The 18,814-nt window shown below is 37.3% G+C and overlaps 2 pseudogenes; both read left to right on the top strand.

Annotated features, from left to right (window-relative positions):
- Positions 1-2,936: 2,936 nt before the first annotated feature.
- Positions 2,937-3,835, top strand: LOC138921516 (olfactory receptor 4C6-like; annotated as a pseudogene).
- Positions 3,836-15,926: 12,091 nt separating this feature from the next.
- Positions 15,927-16,857, top strand: LOC138921601 (olfactory receptor 4C15-like; annotated as a pseudogene).
- The last annotated feature ends 1,957 nt before the right edge of the window (positions 16,858-18,814 follow it).

The raw sequence follows: 18,814 nt of genomic DNA on the forward strand, positions 1-18,814 counted from the left end.
CTAAACCTTATCTAATGCTTCAGAAAATCAGGATAATACTCTTTCCCCTCTCATATGGCTTTTGTTAGAATTATAAGAGAAAATCCTGTAGCTCTTAACATAGTACCCTCAAATAATAACTACTTGAAACATGTTGACTTTAATTTCTATTGTATTCTTTTATTTTTGCAGGATTTGAAGGTTGTATAGTCAGTCAGTGGCCTGAGGTGGAGAACTAAAATTGCTCATTCTAAACCTATGGCCTTTCCCACTGTACTAAAGAGATTGAGATGTGTGGTCTGGCAGTAAGAGGTAGATTTGTCTGCAGTGGGAAGGAGATATAAAATTATGAAGTTTATTACATGGGGGACGGTCTTGAATATCAGATTGAGAAGTTGAGAAGTGTAGTAGTAGTCAAAAGAAATTTGTGAGTAATTCACAGATTTTAAGACAGAAGGGGATTATTATCCTTTCTAGTGCATTTGGTTTTGGAATATTTTAAGTTATGAGATGGTTCAAAGGAAATCTTACTTGGAAGTGTAAGCATTTAATCTAGGTAAGAGCCATGTTGTTGTGTTTGAAAGGGAGAGAGTCCCTGATATGGCTTATTTGAAGCCCTAGCATTTTTCTCATTTATTACAACTATCTCATTCTCCAGATGAGGAAACTGAGACCCAGAGTGGTGAGCAATGTAACAGCATATCCTGGCAGTTAGAGGGAAACCTGGAATAAAACCTAGTTACTTTGATATCTAAGAACGTGTTCCTTCTCCTTCATTAATGCTATTAAAGAACTTTCGAAGTTCTTGAGCTGGAGATGGGAGAGAGGGTTAATCCATATGGTAGATTTGCAAAGAGTGTCTGGCAGCTGTAGACTTCACTTAGTAAGAAGGCTAATTCTAAGAATGGGTCTTTGAATATTTAGGTGAGTCTTGGAGAATGCATAGTTTACATCCCCATTTGAAGTGGTAGTCTCTAATATATTCTCACCAAGGGACAGACAGCCTCTGCTTAAGTACCCTATGCTCCTGAAGCAGTTCTTTTACCATATCATTTGGTGGCAGCAACAATTGTGTTTAGCTAGTGAACCCATTGTTCACATCTTCAGTGGTATAGTGTAATGGGTAAGAACTCATGTTATGAAATGAGATTACCTGGATTCCTAATCCTCAATTATTTTAGATGAGATGTTTAATGTCTCCAAGTCTCAGTTTCCTCATCCTCAAGATAGCATTTGTGATAGTACATATCTCATGTGATACGAAAAATAAATGCAATCATGCATGCAACATACCTAGCACTTTGATGGTACACGGTGTAAATTAACTGAGTTGTTTTATTGATATTTTGATTATTCTTTAGAATTCTGTATTTCATCTGTGAGCACGCCTTCACAAGGAAAAATGGAATAAATGATTGACTCTGATTCAGACTCATGTGCAGAGACTGTCAGCTAAGTTGGATCTGTGTCTTCCTGGAGCAAAGAGACTTAAGGTTTTATTTTCTTTAATCAGCATATATGAAAAATGATAGAACCTTGGAAGCTTAGTTAATGGTTGTAACTTCTAGTTTCAGATTGGATTTTACATATGTGTATATATAACTGGAACATCCTCTTTATCGTGGAATTGTTCTTGAATTTTATTGTAGAGTAGTTTAGTGTAACGACCACAGAAAGTATAAATCTATCTTAAGGGATTGTTATAAAAACGAAATTGTCATGAGTCACAGTGGCTCTTTCATAGTGAACACTAGATATTGTCAACAGAGAAGTAGTATAGTTTGTTATTGGTATTGAATCTGAATCGGAATAAGCTGGATTTGAATTTGGCTTCAAAGTTTACTAGTCGTGAGAACTTAGTGTCAGCTTGTTCATTCCTTTAAGCCTCAGGATCTTATCTCTAAAATACAGAAAATGTCTCATAGGATAATCCACTGGCTGAGACAGTAGGGAGTTACTGAATATTAGCAATATGTAACAATAATAATAATCCAGCTTAAGAAGAAAGAGGAATACATGGAAAGAGTACAGTAGTTAGTAAATGGAGAGTCCTTGGGACATGACGTGTCTTACAGGCTCTTCAACTAGCAGGTGCTCAACAAGTATGTGGAATAAATTAATGAGAATTTACTCAAAATGTTCCAGGTTCTTGGTTCTTGGGTGTGCCCAGTGATAAGTGGAGGTAGGCTTCCTAGCCTGAGGTTTCCAGAAAGCAGAGTGTAAGAGAAGGGCTTGCATGTAGGTACTTTATTTTGGAAAACTTACGGGAGGCAGTAAATGGGGAGAGTGTAACAGGGGAGGGAAGAAAGTTAATCCAAGATAGTGTTAAGCTGATCATCATTTATCCACTGGCTTCTATCTACTAATGATCCAAGGTTTCCTTAAGGTGGGTTAATTCCTTCATCTTTCCAGGTGTATGTACACATCAGAATAATGAAGCAGGGTCTTCTAAGTGTCTAAGGCAGCAAGTATCAAGAGAGAAAGCAAGAGACATACTGGTGTGAAGAGGTGTTTTGAGGGGATCAGTAGGATCAAGTTGTTTAGGCTATAATTGTTAGCAGCTGGTTGCTGTATCAATGGCTGGAGAAAAAGTTAGGTTAAATGGACGTGATAGGGGCCAGCCTGGTGGCATAGTGGTTAAGTTCATGTGCTCCACTTTGATGGCCTGAGGTTTACAGGTTCAGATCCTGGGCATAGACCTAGCACTGCTGGTCGAGGCACCCTGTGGCGATATCCCACATAACAGAGGAAGATCAGCACAGATGTTAGCTCTGCTACAATCTTCCTCAAACAAAAAGAGGATATTAGCTCAGGGCCAATCTTACTCACACAAACAAAAAAGAGGTGTGACAAAGAGTGCAAAAATGTGCAATACACTCAGTGACTACTAATTAAAGATATGATTCTTTTGTAGATTTTCAAGCTCAGAGCAATGTGCTTGTATAAGCCCGCAATACATGGAGAATCCTAATAATGTGACAGAATTCATTCTTTTGCACATTACAAAGAATCCAGAGCTGCAGAATATACTCTGTTGTGCTTCTCATCATGTGCATGTCCACAGTTTTGGAAAACCTATACATTTTGGTCACCATGGTCACAAGTCAGAGTCTGAGATCACCTATGAATTTTTCCTTACTTCCTTGTCCCTCATGGATGCCACCTCCTCTTCTGTCATTGCCCCCAAAATGATTGTAGACTCCTTCTCTGAGGGCACTACCATCTCTCTCAAAGGCTGCATGGCCCAGCTCTTTGCAGAGCATTTCTTTGGTGGTGTGGGGATCACCCTTCTCATTGTGATGGCCTGTGACCACTGTCTGGCCATCTGTAGGCCCCTGCACTACATGACCATCATTAGCTCTCGGGTCTGCTGCCTGCTCCTGGGAGGGGCCTTGGTAGGATGATCCATGCACAGAGAGATACAGCTTTTCTTCATGTACCAAATAAATTCTGTGGCCTCAATATCATTGATCACTTTATGTGGGATTTGTTTCCATTATTGAAATGGGCCTGCATAAACACCCACATCCTATGCCTCTTAGTCATCCTCAACAGTGGGGTGATGTGTGTGACCATCTTCCTTGTCCTCATCACATCCTATGTGGTTGTCCTCTGTCCCCTGGATTCTTGCAGTTCTAAATGGTGGCATAAAGTTCTCTCCACCTGTGGCTCCCACCTTACAGTGGTTGCCTTGTTCTTTGTGTTGTGCATTGTCATGTACATGAGGCCTGTGGCCCCTTAGCCCATAGAAAAGACAACGGCTGAGTCCATTTCCATCATCATGCCTGAGTTAAATCCTTTGATCTATACCTTGAGGAACACAGAGATGAAAAATTTCATGAGAAACTGTGGATAAAACTAGGGACCCTGGGCAGTCAGTAGCTTATATGCTGAGGACAAAGCTTTCCAACAAGGGCAACGAGGTCTTACTCTCCACATTCATTCAACCCATTGGGCACACAGCTGCCAGGGGCATGTTTTAAGCATGCAAATCAGGTTAAGATACAACAGTCAGGTGGCTGCCCACCTCTCCAGTGCATTTTGTACTCCATCTTTTTCTCACAAGGCTCTAGCCACTCTCTCTCTCTTTAAACTGTCTTTTGAATAATTCAAGACTTTCCCAGCTTTTATTCTTTCTCTGATCACTGCTGGAATTCTCTTTCCCAGAGATTTTGCTTGGCTGTCTCCACTTCAACTTTTCCATTTTCAGATGAACTCCCACCTCCTTAGACAAGTCCTTCCTCTTGACTCTTTCTAATCATCCCCTCAGTTATTCTCTAGTCCTTCAAACAGTTATATCTGTAATTTCAATGATCACAAAACGTACTTTAATAAATTATTTCTTGACTTTTATTTTGTCTGTTTTCCCTACAAGATTGTAATTCCTGTAAGGGCAAAGATTGCATTTATTCACGCATGCTGTTGGTAGAACACTGCCAGTGACCTAGTAGGCGCTTATAAATATTGTTGAATGAATATAAGTTTAAAAGAGACTTTTTTTATATTTGCAATTTCACAGGTTGGGTAAGAAGGTAAAGGAGAATAAACAGATAGAAACAATTTAGGAGGTAAAATTTTCCCAGTTTGTCTGCTGTCAAAATTCTACTTGGAAGCAAGTACAATCTCAGATAAGTAATTTGCTATTTAATATGGAGGCCGCCATTTTACCAAAATTCTCCACTATCTTTTTTATCCTTTTGTGAAGCAGAATAAGAATTTATCATGCTGAAGTCAAGGATCTTTAGAAGCTGCTGTCTATATCTTGACATTATATATTCTTTATAAAAAAAGAGCAACTCTATAGATCCATTTTTTTTAACTGTGGGAGAATGGTTCTCGCTGTTACATTATGGATATGGATTGCTAAATCCAAAGGGTATTTACTTCCTCCCAGATCCATGATTCTTGCTGTTACATTATAGATTTTACTTTCTGAATCCAAAGGATATTTATTTTCTCCCCGATCCTTTTGTTGCTGTCACTAGAGAGACACTAATTCCTTTTTAAACTGCCTCCCTTGACTAGGTATATGGGAAGCGTAAGGTCATAGAATGATTCAGCATTCTGTTATGGTTTTCTTGTTTTTAAAAATATGATATATATTACGGCAATAGTTAAAATATTAGTTACAGTATTTCAAACAAACTCTTTAAATCAATATTTTTATTTATTTATTTACTTACAGGGAAAGATTCACCCTGACCTAACATCTGTTGCCAGTATTCCTCTTTTTGTTTTCCTCTCCAGAGTCCCCGTGTATGGTTGCATATCCTAGTTGTAAATTGTTCTAGTTCTTCTATGTGGGCCACCACCACAGCAGGGCAGCTGACAGAGGGATAGTGTGGTTCGATAACTGGGAAACAAACCTGGGCTGCTGAAGTGGTGAGCACTGAATGTTAACCATGAGGCCATCAGGGCTGGCTCCAATATCTTTGCTTTTAAATGAAAACTGTATATGTGACATATAAATCTAGCATTAACTACCACCAGCTGTTTTCATTAATATGAGGATCATTTACTCATTGAAAGATATTTGCTGAGTTTTACAAAGTGTCAGATACTCTTCTAGGATCTGGGTATACAGTGATGACTAAGAAAATAAGTTTCCCTTTGTCCTGTAGCTTAAATTCTAATGCAGAAGATAAACAATATATACAAATGAAAATAAAGTCATAGAGGATAACTGATTCTCAGAAAATTGTCATAGAGGGGTGCATGTGTGACAAGGTAACTCTAGTTAGGTGACATGGAGGCTTTTCTGAGAAATGATTTCTGAATGATGAAATAGAATGATCCTTAAGCATATCAATAGAAAGAAGATCTAAGGCAAAAGAGAAAAGCTTGTGCAGAAACACTAAGGTAGGATGTAGTCTCAAGTGAAGAAGGTCAGGGTAATCAGTGCACAGTGGACTGGGGGAACGCGGTCCAAGTAGAGATGTGGAAGATAGGCAGGGTCTTGATCAGGGAACGCTATATTTTTAAACACTCAAGTTCCAAAAGAACATGGAAATCAAAATGACTCTATTAATATAACAATTAGAAATCAAATCCTTCATGAGCTTTTAGATGACAGAGCAATTTGGCATCAAAATCCCTGACAACTTCCATTTAACTTTTGCTATGTTGATATTAGTAGAACACAATGTTTACTGCCTGCTTACAGTAATTTATAATTAAATTCCTGAATTCATGCCACAATTCTTCACCTTCCCTCATGTCAAAGAAGAAGAAAACATCTATGCCAGTGTAATAACATTGATCTCTGTAAGAAGTTTCTAATGATTATTTTGTATTTTAATTATAGAGTTAAAGAACTAGAAGGATCATAATGAGATCCCTAACGTAAAATATTTGTAATATTTTGGGTAACTTTCCTAGTGTCAAAGTAGGTCCAGAACCTACATCTTCCATTGCATAAGGAAGAGCTGTTCTGACCATCCATGATGAAATTATAACCTGTCAGCTAGATTCCACAAATTTCTTCTGTGGCAAGAACCTCAGTTCTAGTAGGGCAGTGTGTCAAGCAAATGGCTTTCACGGGTTGGTGCAGTATTTCTTTTGTACTCTTGTACTAAGTTGATTCCTAGAATGGTGTTTACGTGCTGATTTTGGGAGACACTGAACAAGATCAAGACATGGGCTGTAAATGGCCCCGTGCTGACCCTTGGCTTGGGCCAGGGGTGTAGGCCATTCTCAGCTCACATTTATGCATGGTCTGACTGCAGTGCAAAATGTATAGCACTGACGATGGTGGAGGTGGTGGCAGGCATTCTATATTCTGTCTTCCCTCCTGCTAACACCCAAGGAAGTCACTAGAGCCCTTCCACAGGCTCTGTGCCACATGCCAGACAGTTCCTCAGAGGTGAATATACTTATCTCCTTCAAGGTCTTTTAAAACCTTTGCTCCTCAATCCCAACTGGCCCTTCTGATTAATGCTGTCTCTTGCCTCCCCTGGATGTGGTAGCATTGTACTCTCCGGTCTTAAACCACATGTAATGAGGGGCCTAACTTGCATGAACAGGACCACTTTTCTTTGTCTGGGCTCAGGTCTTTCATCTCTTCTCCCAGCTGGTGGTGGTGTGTGGAAGGCAGGGCTGTGGGACATCACATTCCTGAAATGCCTTTATTATGGCCTAAAGAGCTCATGGGTAGACATGATTGGAAGGTAACTAGTTTTAAACTTATAGTACAAAATTCCAATCAATTTAATGTGACTGGGAAATGAATTATTGTCCACATCTTCCTGCAAACTCTGCTCATCAGATTTGTATTTGCACTCATTATCAAGGAAACGAGAGAAATTGGAAGACAGTATTCACAGTCTAATAAATGATGCAGCATCATTAGTTATGATGTAAAACAACATTAAATAGATGGTATCAAAGAACATTAGAGGCATTTTTCCAACATAGAAAGGTTCTGAGTTGAACAAGAAGAGATGGATTCTGGACCTGGACAGGAAGAGAGATGCTTGGACACTGGGAAGAATCTTTCTGTGCTCTGACTGGACAATAAACAAATATGTAAGTACCTGCTCTCTACCTGTGATCCTAAACCTCCACTAATAAAGCACTATATCTTACACTGAGTCGTGAATTTTGTAATATACTCTTTAGTCACATTGTTTATAATTATTAATTCTTTTTACATCAAACTATTTGTATAATTAGAAATCCTGTAAAAAATATTTGGGTGGTTCTGCACACCCTAGGGAGAGGAACTGCTTTTAGAGATATCAATTTTGTGATGAATTAATAACACCTTCCCCCAATGACAAAGCATATTTTCATGGAAATTGATAAACTAGTTCTAAAGTTTATATGGATGTGTGCCTGAGTTTCAATAGAGTTGGTAATATAAACAAAGTGAGAAGAACAGAAATAGGTGATTGTATCTACTAGATGTCAGAACATAACATAAAGCTCTGGTTTGTAAATATTTTGTTATATGCCCAGGAATAAAGAATCCTAAAGAATGGAAAAAATGGCCTAGAAATAGAAGCATCTATCTTTAGAGATATAGTATAAATTTTATAATTTGATAAATGATGAAGGTGAAATTTTAAATCTGTGGAGAAGAATGGATTATTGGATAAATTCCAGAAGTACAAATTGCTATTTATTTCCCTCGTGCTCATCCCCCCATTTCACACATTTCTTTGTGCCTCTCTCTCTGTCCTTCTCTCTCTTTTCTGATTTGTAAACTTTTTGAATTCACCCAACTTTTGCACCAATAAAGTGCTTGTTGTATTATCTGTTGCACTCCATCTTCACACTATTATTTTAGTGTTATCCCTCTCACTTCCTCTAATGGAAGCAAATAATAAAGGATTAAGCAAAGCAGGGCATGGAATAAAGTACAAGATGGTAAGTGTGGTCTAATGTAGGAACCAGGGTTCCAGGACTCATTCCTGGAGTCCTGCTGTTGAGTCATACTTTAATAATAGGATCCCCTCCAGGAATGTGATCCATGTCAGATGGTGTTTCTGGGTCAGGAAACCATCTAAAATTTCAATAGAAAACCGAAAATAATCCTCCACCGCCCCCCTAAAGAAAATAACACTTATCCTTTAATACCATAGGCAATTGAAGTGAAGGTGCTTTGGGCCTTTACTTTCTGATGAGTCACTTCACTTCAGCTTCTTTCTGTGAGGGGTGATAGACATAAAAATAGGTTGGATGCAAGAGTGTATAGACCAACAGATTCCTCAGTATGGATCCTCTCTGAAGGGACATTTTTGAGCTTACATTCAAGTTTTCGCTCATGCTTCTATCCCATTGCCACATTCCATCACAGAGATCTGACATTCCTTGTTTTCAAAAAAAGAAAAAGTAAAATATCTTTTATAATGAGAAATTGTGCTTTTGGTTTTAAAGTCATGGCATATCAAGATCAGGAACTGATAGGAAAAAAGAACATTTTAGATTAATCTGTACATCTTTGTACACTTATAAATAAAATTTGTTATTCATTAACAAGCAAGTATTGCTGCTCTAGTCCCAAAAAATTCCATGTCCTTATGGATTGATGCTGTGCCTGATTCCAGCACTAGGCTCTTGCATTTAAGGCATTTACCCAAAACCTGCCCAGAGACACTACTTTCCATCTGAGTACCCACAGTGTTCTTCTCCTGAATATGAAGGAAAATGAAAGCATCTTCAAATAGAAACCCAGGAGCAGTTAAAAAGGAGAAAAACTTAGAAAAACCTCTAATTGTTTGGGGACAAACACTTGAGTAAGTCAAACCACAGATAACTGTGTCTTGGAAAGTCATACTGATGGGAAATTTCCAAATCCTGAGGGGGAACTGAGAGGCAATTCTGCAGGCTCATGACCTATCAGAGAAACCTCTTTAAATTCCAGTTGGAAATCAAGGAGGAAACTCTTGCTTCTTTATTTTTTTCTCCATGAGACTGTGTTGGAGACAGTACTTGAGAAGGAGTGGGCAACATTCTCGACCTCATCTGCCAGAGATGCTCTTCCTCTCTCCTTTAGATGTAGAAATAAGAGTTGGAAACGTATGTCACGCTTTGGCGAGCCACTGAATGCACTCTTCTCCCTTAAGAATAGAAGATTGCTGTCACCAGAATTTTCAAGGAACCAACACATGGTGAGATTTGTAATTCACATTTCTGCATTTGCAGAGAGGATTTTAAATTGTGATATTGTACATACAATTATGGGTGTTGTGGTGTGGGCTCTCAAGTTTAATACAACGCATGGGTCTACACTTAACTGTGTATACCTGAGCTAGTACATAACATTTCTGGCCTCATAATCTTCATTTTTAATGGGAATTATAATATTACCAAGTTCAAAGGATTTGGAAACTTAAATCAATACATATAGAGTCAATAGGACAGAACTTGACACATAATATGTGCTCAATGAATAACAGCTATTAGAATGTAAACTTTTTTGGAGGAGTTAGGAGTCCCTATTATTTCAAGTCTAATTAAATTAGACCTATCTTCAGTTTTTCATCTCCGAGTTAAATCTAAATAACTATGAAATGCAATGGGTACACATTTTTGTCTTCGCTCTCCAATAGCATTTCATTTATTCTTTCTATATATATTCTAACTTATCATTCATGCTCTAATGCTGTACCCTTCCTGATGTTTTATATTAAAAAGTGGGATTTTTTGAAGCTGTATACAGAATACTGAGATAGGAGCATGGTAATTCAAGTGCTGTTTACCTTTACAGAGCTATTGATATATAGTATAGCAGTTAATATTCCCACAACAAAGCCCCAACAAATGGCACAGGGAAGGACATTCAAGGTAAGAAAGAGTGACTTAAGTCACAGACCAGAGTCTTCTAATTTTATTTTATTTATTTATTTTTTAAAGATTGGCACCTGCGCTAACAACTGTTGCCAATCTTTTTTTTTTTTTTTTGCTGCTTTATTTCCCACTCCCTCCCCCGGTACATAGTTGTATATCTTAGTTACAGGTCCTTCTAGTTGTGGGATGTGGGACGCCACCTCAACGTGGCCTGATGAACGGTGCCATGTCCGCGCCCAGGATTCGAACCCTGGGTGGCTGCAGCGGAGCGCACAGACTTAACCACTCGGCCACAGAGTCGGCCCCGAGTCTGTAATTTTAAATGCTGGTTAAAGTCAACTTAATTTTCTCTGAGTATATTTGATGTCATAGATGGTCTTAGATATCTACATCAGAATTGTTCAGAATATTTGAACGGCCAAAATTGTGGCCTGGTTTAGTGCTGGTTGTTGGGGCTTTACCTCTCTCTTAAGATGAGCTGAATAGTTAGGAGGACAGGCAAGAGAAGGTCAGGCATCTATCAGGAGTGACACAAGTGGAAACAGAGAAAGGTTATTTTTTCCCCCAATTACAGAAATAGTAAGAGTATAAAACTTAAGATATTTAGGGATATCAGCAAGTAATATTGAGGGGAGTGAAGAAGATGTGAAAACTGAAGAGAACATATTTTCCAGATTGTCATGGAAATAAACATGTTTAACTAGATAGACAAAGAAAAAAACTCTTTTATTGCACAGGTAAATAATAATCCTAGATCTAAAATATAGTACACTGAATAACTTGACAAGGAGAGTAATTAAGAATGGCATTTTAGGGCTGGCCCCTGGCAGAGTGGTTAAATTCATGTGCTGCACTTCAGTGGCCCAGGGTTTTGCTGGTTCAGATCCTGGGCATGGACCTGACTCCACTCATCCAGCCATGCTGAGCGGCATCCCACACAGCAGAACTAGAAGGACCTACAACTTCAATGTACAGCTATGTACTGGGGGGCTTTGGGGAAAAGAAGAGGAATAGATTGACAACAGGTGGCTCAGGGCCAATCTTAAAAAAAAAAAAGTAAAACCAAAACCCCAAAATGGCTGATTTATATATTAAAAAATGAGATTTTAATGTATTCTTTTAATTTGTAATAAATATATTTATTTATGAAACTATATGCAGATGTGACTGTTATGTGGAGATAGGTACATATAAATGCATCTAAAATTTACTGCTTGAAATATAACTACAAAACACTAGTTAATAATCTTACAACTAATTCCTCATATAAGTTTGAACGTTATACATACTTCAAAGTTGAAATTTCTATTATTTTCAAAAGGATAGATACTAGAATTACTTTGTTACCAAAATGAATAGGAAGGAAATAGTGGACATTGTGGATATTAGGGAGACAAAATTCCCAAGGTCACAGCCCCACAGGATGGCCCAGAGCCCATAGTTCAGGCTGTGAGGGGTCCTGAGCAATCTTTGCTGCAGCTTCAGCATATTAAAGAGTAAGATATCAAGAGAGGAAAGACCATGGAATCTTCCAGGAGAAATGTGAACAGAATAAGTTGCTTCCTATAGGAGTATATGCCGTTAAAACTGATCAAAGTGAGAGATGGGAAGGCTGGGTCCATGATACAACTACTTATGGAAGGTTTACAATAGTTTAAAGTTTTAATACAAGATTCTACGTTATGTTAGGATATTAATTCCTCCTATGCAAGTTAATTATACAAGATAGATAATAAAATTATCCTCAAACCCCATCTCCTTTTTCTGATCAGTTCAATACGATGTTGTTGGTTTTAAATGTTAAAAGATTTTAGTGTTAAATCTTGTAATTAGATCAAGGTATGAATTGAAAATAAAGTCTCTACCATTTTCATATGTTCTGTTCTTGATTTTAAAATTATACTAAAATGTTCAAATGGATAAAGTTATCACAATTTTTCTTGTTTTTCTCATTTACCATATTGTAAAAATGCTTTACAATCTATGTCCTCATATTATTAATTAGTATTTTGTTCACAGAACACTGTGCTATTAATTCGTAGTAGTCCAATTCACACAAACACCTTTCTATTATTCAACATTTTAGATATTTCTAAATTTTCACTATTATAAATGACATTTATCATCTTCCATTATGAAACTTACACCTTCTTTCACTTTCAGAACAATTTTTAAGATTGGGATTACTAGTATGACAAGTGTAAACATGTTTATGATTCTGGAAATATTTGCTAAAATGTGTTCCAAAAGAATTACATGCATGAAGTAGTTTCATTGCAATTTTATGATTGATGTAATTAAAAAAACTTGATTTTAAAAATATGTATTCTATTTTTATGATGGATTTAATTTTCTACCTCACTTCGTGTGTGTAGACACTGTTTAAAAATAATGCTGAAATCAATATTTCAAATTTTCCTTTTGAATTATACATCGCAGAGCATATTCATAACTGTCTTATTGACTCCTACGGGCCGGGCAGCTTGGACAAGTGTTACTGCGTCTATCTTGTGGGAGAGAACTCGGAGGCTTAGCAATCTCTTCAATGACACGTGTCTCTTAAGTGATGAAGATGGGATTGCTAGCCTTTTGATAGCAGAAACCGAACAATTATTGTATTACTTTTCATTAAATGTTTATTTTGGACTAATTTAAGGCTAATAGGAAAATTACCAAGATAGTACAGAGAATTCTTGTATACTCTTCCCTTTACTTCCCGTAATATTCTCATCTTACATCACCATGACTGTATTTGGCAAAAGTATATAATGCACATTGATATATTACTCTTAATGAAACACGAGGTTTTATTCATATTTTATTAATTTTCCCACTACTACCCTTTTCCTGTTTTATGGTTCGATCCAGCACAACACATTCCATTTAGGATAATTACCTTTTAAATGACCTAAAGTCATAAATTTGTGATCATAAACTATGAGGACACTGTACTCTCCATTGTCAAAGTTTTAACATTAATTTTGGAAATTTATGTTATCAGAAAAAAGAGAGGGTTGATTTGTTTATATCTAATAAAGATTTTAATTCTGAAATGGTACTATTGTTGGAAATTCTTCAGAAAAGGAAAGTGGAGAGCCTAAGAATTATTTTATTATTAGATTAATGTAGAGCTTTGGTCTTCCTCTCCACCTCGCTACCCAACTTGGCTTTCTTTGTACAATGAAGCTACCTGAAGAAGAAGCAGACACATGTGGGCCTGAGGGCTCTGATACTTTATTCAGGGATTATTAAGGACATTTGCAAGTGTTGCATATTTAAACAACACTGTATCTGCACCGTGACCATAAAATATTTTATATTTGTGAATAAATAAAAGGATCATTAAAAAAAGTACCAACATCAGTCATGGTGGAGCAAGAATTAGTAGTGAAAACGTTGTCATTTCTGCTCTATGTCAATGGCTCTGCGGGCTGTTCTCACCATCTATAGTCATGTTCTCCTGTGCTTCTAACTACATAAACATTTTTATGAGCATTGCCATATCTGATTCTCGCAAGAACTCTCTCAATACGCATACTTATTTTTACCCAGTTACAGAAGTAGAACCCGAGTCTTTGAGAATTTACATTACTTTTCCTCGACACCTCAACATAATGTAACTAAGTAGAAGAGCTGGGATTTGAACCTCGGTCTGTATGAGTCTGGAGCTAATGTTCCTACTCATTTCATTTGGTTGTCTTTTCTGCTTTGACCCTAGGATAAGCTAATAACTGCTAGATCATTTATTGTATTCTTTACTTTTTAATAAATGGTTGTTGATTGATTCATGACCTTATGGGGTTTGTTTTATGCTCTTGTTTTCTTTATGGCAGCTTGTAGCTGGATGTGAAGTTTATAGTGCTGGCACTGTTTAAGAATGCCTGCTACCCTGGAAACATAATGGAAATGGTTATTTTAAAGTAAGGAAATAGATAGATGTTAGTACATGTAATTGTATTTTTGTTAGTTTTATTAACATTGAAAATTGTTTTTGTTAGCTCTAGGTGGCATTTATACAAATCAACTTATTTTTAATTCTCACAGTAAGCCTCATTATGCTTTCATTCACCTATTTAACAAACAATAATTATATATACATGTACACACACAGACAAGCACTGTCTGGCTGATAAGTTTCTGTTATATACATGTAGGTGAGGACAGAATCGTTCTCTGAAGTTGTGTCTTGCTATGGAAAATGAAGTCAAAAGTTGAAGTAATTATCTGGATGACTCATGGAAAAACTTTCTGTGGGTAAGGTGGCTGGCTTTTTAAGTGAGAGTGTAGTTACCACAATTTGTAAAACCATTTTATCAAAAGTGATATTTTTGCATTTTCCAATTTGATCCTCATCATGATCCTGTGAGATAAGCGGATGGGCTACACATGAACATCCCTACTTTACAATATAGTCATAAATTCAAAACAGATATACTTTGGCAAGTTGTACTTGATCAATTGAGCCACATTGTATACATAATTAGCAAGTAATTAATAAAGCCTCAAGACTGACTATATGTGACACACTGTTTCTATTTCTTACCTGTGTGATTGTTGACAATCTGCCATTCGCTCTTTGACTTTCATTAAGGGGCTGCATTTAAACAGAACAAAGGACTCAGAAGGGTTTAACATCTACAGGTGGATGGAGACTGTAGAAAGGCCAATCCTGCTCTAAAGTTCTTCTTATAAAAGAAGCATCTTTGCTTCTTTCCCTGTTGATCCAGTGGGAGGGACTTGGGTGTCGAAACCAGCCTGTGTTACAATTCCAGATGCAGCATCTATTATTTGTTTGGCCTTATCTCTTTAAGCATGAGTTACCTCCCAGTAAAATAGGGATAATAAGACCTACCATGGGCTGTTTCCCATGCACTAAGCCATGAATAATTGCTTTCCTCATATTATTGAACTTAGTCATAAAGATAACACTCTTCGTTAGGTATTGTTACTTTTTTATAAACCTCTGTTCTTATTTTTAAATGACGAATGAAGGAAAACACCAACTAAACACATGCGTACTTGTTACCTGTTAGTATTGAGCTAGGCACCTTACCATAGAGCTTTCTCTTTTATAAAAAACAAATTAATTAATCTTAAAGTCTCAATTCAGTTCAGACATTTAAAGAAATAATTAGGGGACTTGTCATGATTTTCAACTGCTTCTTTAACTGGGTGTCATTTCTTCTTCTATTTGTAGATATGAGTCTCCTGATCAGTGATAGTGTGCCAGTCATTGTGCTCCGACTCTATGCAATGAAAGGCACCACTACTTAACTGGCAGCCATCCTTTCTTCAGAACTTGGATACGACTTGAGAATCCTCAACAATTCACTCCAGGAAACCACTATTGAGTGATCAGAGTTGGTGGTTGAGATGAAAACTATTTCTCATCTCTTCCACATGCGAATACCTCCATTCCCCCAAACTGAAACTCTGGCTATTTTTAAGTATTTAATAACTTATCTCCACCTCAATTCTGCCTAACTTCCCAAACCACCTCCCACAATTTTATAATTTTGTTTTCTCAATGAAGACAGAAGCACATAAGATAATTTTTCATATGGATGCCTCCGCTTGTAGATGACTATGATACCATAAACTGGTCTGAAGTAACTTTCTCTTCATTTGTGGTAGCTTTCAACTTTCCCTTGGAAATCATGCAAAACCAAAGCTTTGTAACTGAGTTTGTCCTACTGGGTCTTTCAAAGAATCCAAATGTTCAGAAAATAGTATTTGTTGTATTTTCATTGGGCTACATTGCAGCTGTTGGGGGCAACTTGCTAATTGTGGTGACTGTCATGATCAGCCCGGCACTCCTGGGCTCCCCTATGTACTTCTTCCTGGATTTCCTATCCTTCCTGGATGTATGTTTTTCCTCTGCCATTGCCCCAGAGATGATTGTGGACTCTCTCTGTGAGAGGAAAACCATCTCCTTTGAGGGCTGCATGACCCAGCTTTTTGCTGAGCATCTTTTTGCTGGGGTGCAGGTCATTGTCCTCACTGCCGTGGCCTATGACCACTATGTGGCTATCTGCAAACCCTTGCATTACTCTTCTGTCATGAACTGGAGGCTCTGTGGCATTTTAATGGGGGTAGCCTAGATAGGGGGCTTCCTGTATTCCATGATACAAATTCTCTTTACGTTCCAGCTGCCCTTCTGTGGCCCCAACGTCATCGATCATTTCATGTGTGACTTGTACCCATTACTGGAGCTTGCCTGCACTGATACTTACATCTTTTGCCTTTTGGTGGCTGCCAACAGAGGGTTTATCTGCATAATAATCTTCTCCTTATTGCTTCTTTCCTATGGTGTCATCTTTCTCTCTCTGAGAACCCATAGTACTGAAGGGCAGAGGAAGGCTCTCTCCACCTGTGGATCTCATACAGCTGTTATGGTTTTGTGATTTGTCCCATGCATATTTGTGTATGCATGACCTCCAACTGCTTTCTCCGTGGCAATATTTTACACCATGCTAACTCCCTTGCTCAATCCTTTGATTTACACTTTCAGGAATAAGGAAGTGAAAAATGCCATGAGGAATGTGGTACAGAATAATAATGTTTTCCAATGAAAAACAAAATATTTAACTTTGAAAAAATTTTTTAGTCAAGAATAAAAAAGTCAAATTTTCTTATACAAAAACTTTATGTGAATAGGTCTTTTTGAAAGGAGGGAATGTAATGAAATAAAAAAAGCACTAACATGAGAGTCAAGAAATAAGGTTTTCATCCGTAAATCACTTATCAACTCTAATTCGGTTACTCAGTATCCTCATATGTAAATTAGAAAGAGCTGAATTTTATGCTTACTTAGAATCCAATAACCAAAAAAGAATGAAAAGAGAAATCAGACTGCTTGCCATTCACTTCATGCTTTAAAAAAAACCTTATGGAAGGAAGAGAAAAATATCTTAGAGATTAGGAACAGACACTCAAACTATTTCAAGTGAAAAGAAGTTTATATTTATGGCACTGATGTCTGTGACTGATGGAAAACAATCGGGACTCAGGAAGGGCAGAGACTGGAGCATTCTCAGAACCTAACTGTAGGTGTACCTGTATCACATGATCCCGTCATTTGACATGGTCCGTGACGAACTGCTACAGAATTTGCATCATTTGGTGAATTTCTTGAGAGACAAAACCTGATTGGCCCAGGCTTGCTTATGGATGAGTTTCTCTTGGGTCAGGTGACCACCTCATACCTGTCAGCTATGGGAGAGGAAGAGGAACCAGATTCCATAAGGGAGTCAGCAATGAGCATCTCTTACACAAGTACAATCAAAGGTCACTATTGAGGGAAGCTGTTATGAGTGAAACCAGTACTAAAGCTGCATATACAGTGAGCTGAGTTTCCTCCCCTACAGGAGGATCAGAAACCAGAGACATTCGAGTGAACAATAGGTTTCAAGAGAGGGTACTACTTTAATTTACTTGGTTATTTGAATTTTCTTGCCTTTGTCTTCTACCTAGGTCAAAATAATTCTATTTGAATAACAACCAACAAAAAAACATTCAAATTCAGACACATCTTTCATGTCATTCCCATAATTAAGGTTTGTTTGTCTCAGATCGCCAAATGGCCTCTGGAATAAATTATTTACAGAAAACTATTTCGGTCCTCAACACATTAACACTAATAAAATGCTTATTTATTGAGTATTATAGACAAAAATACTAATCATTTTTTTCTTTACTTAATCTTCCATTTCAGACCCAAAGAAGAACATATGATATTAATTTTCTGCCAGAGTATCTGCGTTATTCACTGGAACCCTTATCTTAGTAAGATGCAACTTTAAATAAGCAGAGTTTAAATTAAGGTCCTAATTCATCCTAAAACTAGAGGTGAGACAGAGGTGGGTCAAACTTAAAATAATACAAACCTCAGTTATCATCTCATCCCATTTCGACAGTTTCCATGAATGAATGACTGTAGTCAACTGCCTTCAGTAAAACCCTGGCATTGATTTGACAGAAGATGAAGTCCAGTTACGTAATCCAGTCATTCAGGGTACAGTGAATTTTAATGAGCCCTCAGGGTCAGTTCACTTCAGAGCTGGAAGGAACATCAAGAGATCATTGACTCAGCTTCTTGCCTTTGGCCAGTTTAATGGTCTGCTTTGAAACTAGCTTCTGCAAAGTGTTTTCACCGGAACTGGGAAGGCTAATTATTCCCTCAAACATAGGGAGTTAATTTAGGGCTTTTTGACTGGGAAGTTTAATGCATGGACTCATTCATTGGCTGTTCTTGTTTTCCAGGCTAAGAAATCTTATGACATTACTGTATATCTTATTAAAATAAAAAGTAATTTGGACTTGTACTTAAGAGATTTGGATTCTAGGCTCAGTTCTGTTACTAATTAGCAACATGACCTTAGGCGAGTTATTTATTTTCTTTAGTCTTCAGCTTCTTGTGTCTAAGGAAGGTTAACAAAAGCACAAATATTTCCTCTGCACTTTCTCTGAGCCAGGGATTCTTTCCTTTCATATGTTATATATTTCAGTATTTATAGAGTCTTTTTTTAAAGTAGGTCTTCAGGGT

This window comes from Equus caballus, chromosome 30 (assembly GCF_041296265.1).
Source record: "Equus caballus isolate H_3958 breed thoroughbred chromosome 30, TB-T2T, whole genome shotgun sequence".
Taxonomy (NCBI): domain Eukaryota; kingdom Metazoa; phylum Chordata; class Mammalia; order Perissodactyla; family Equidae; genus Equus; species Equus caballus.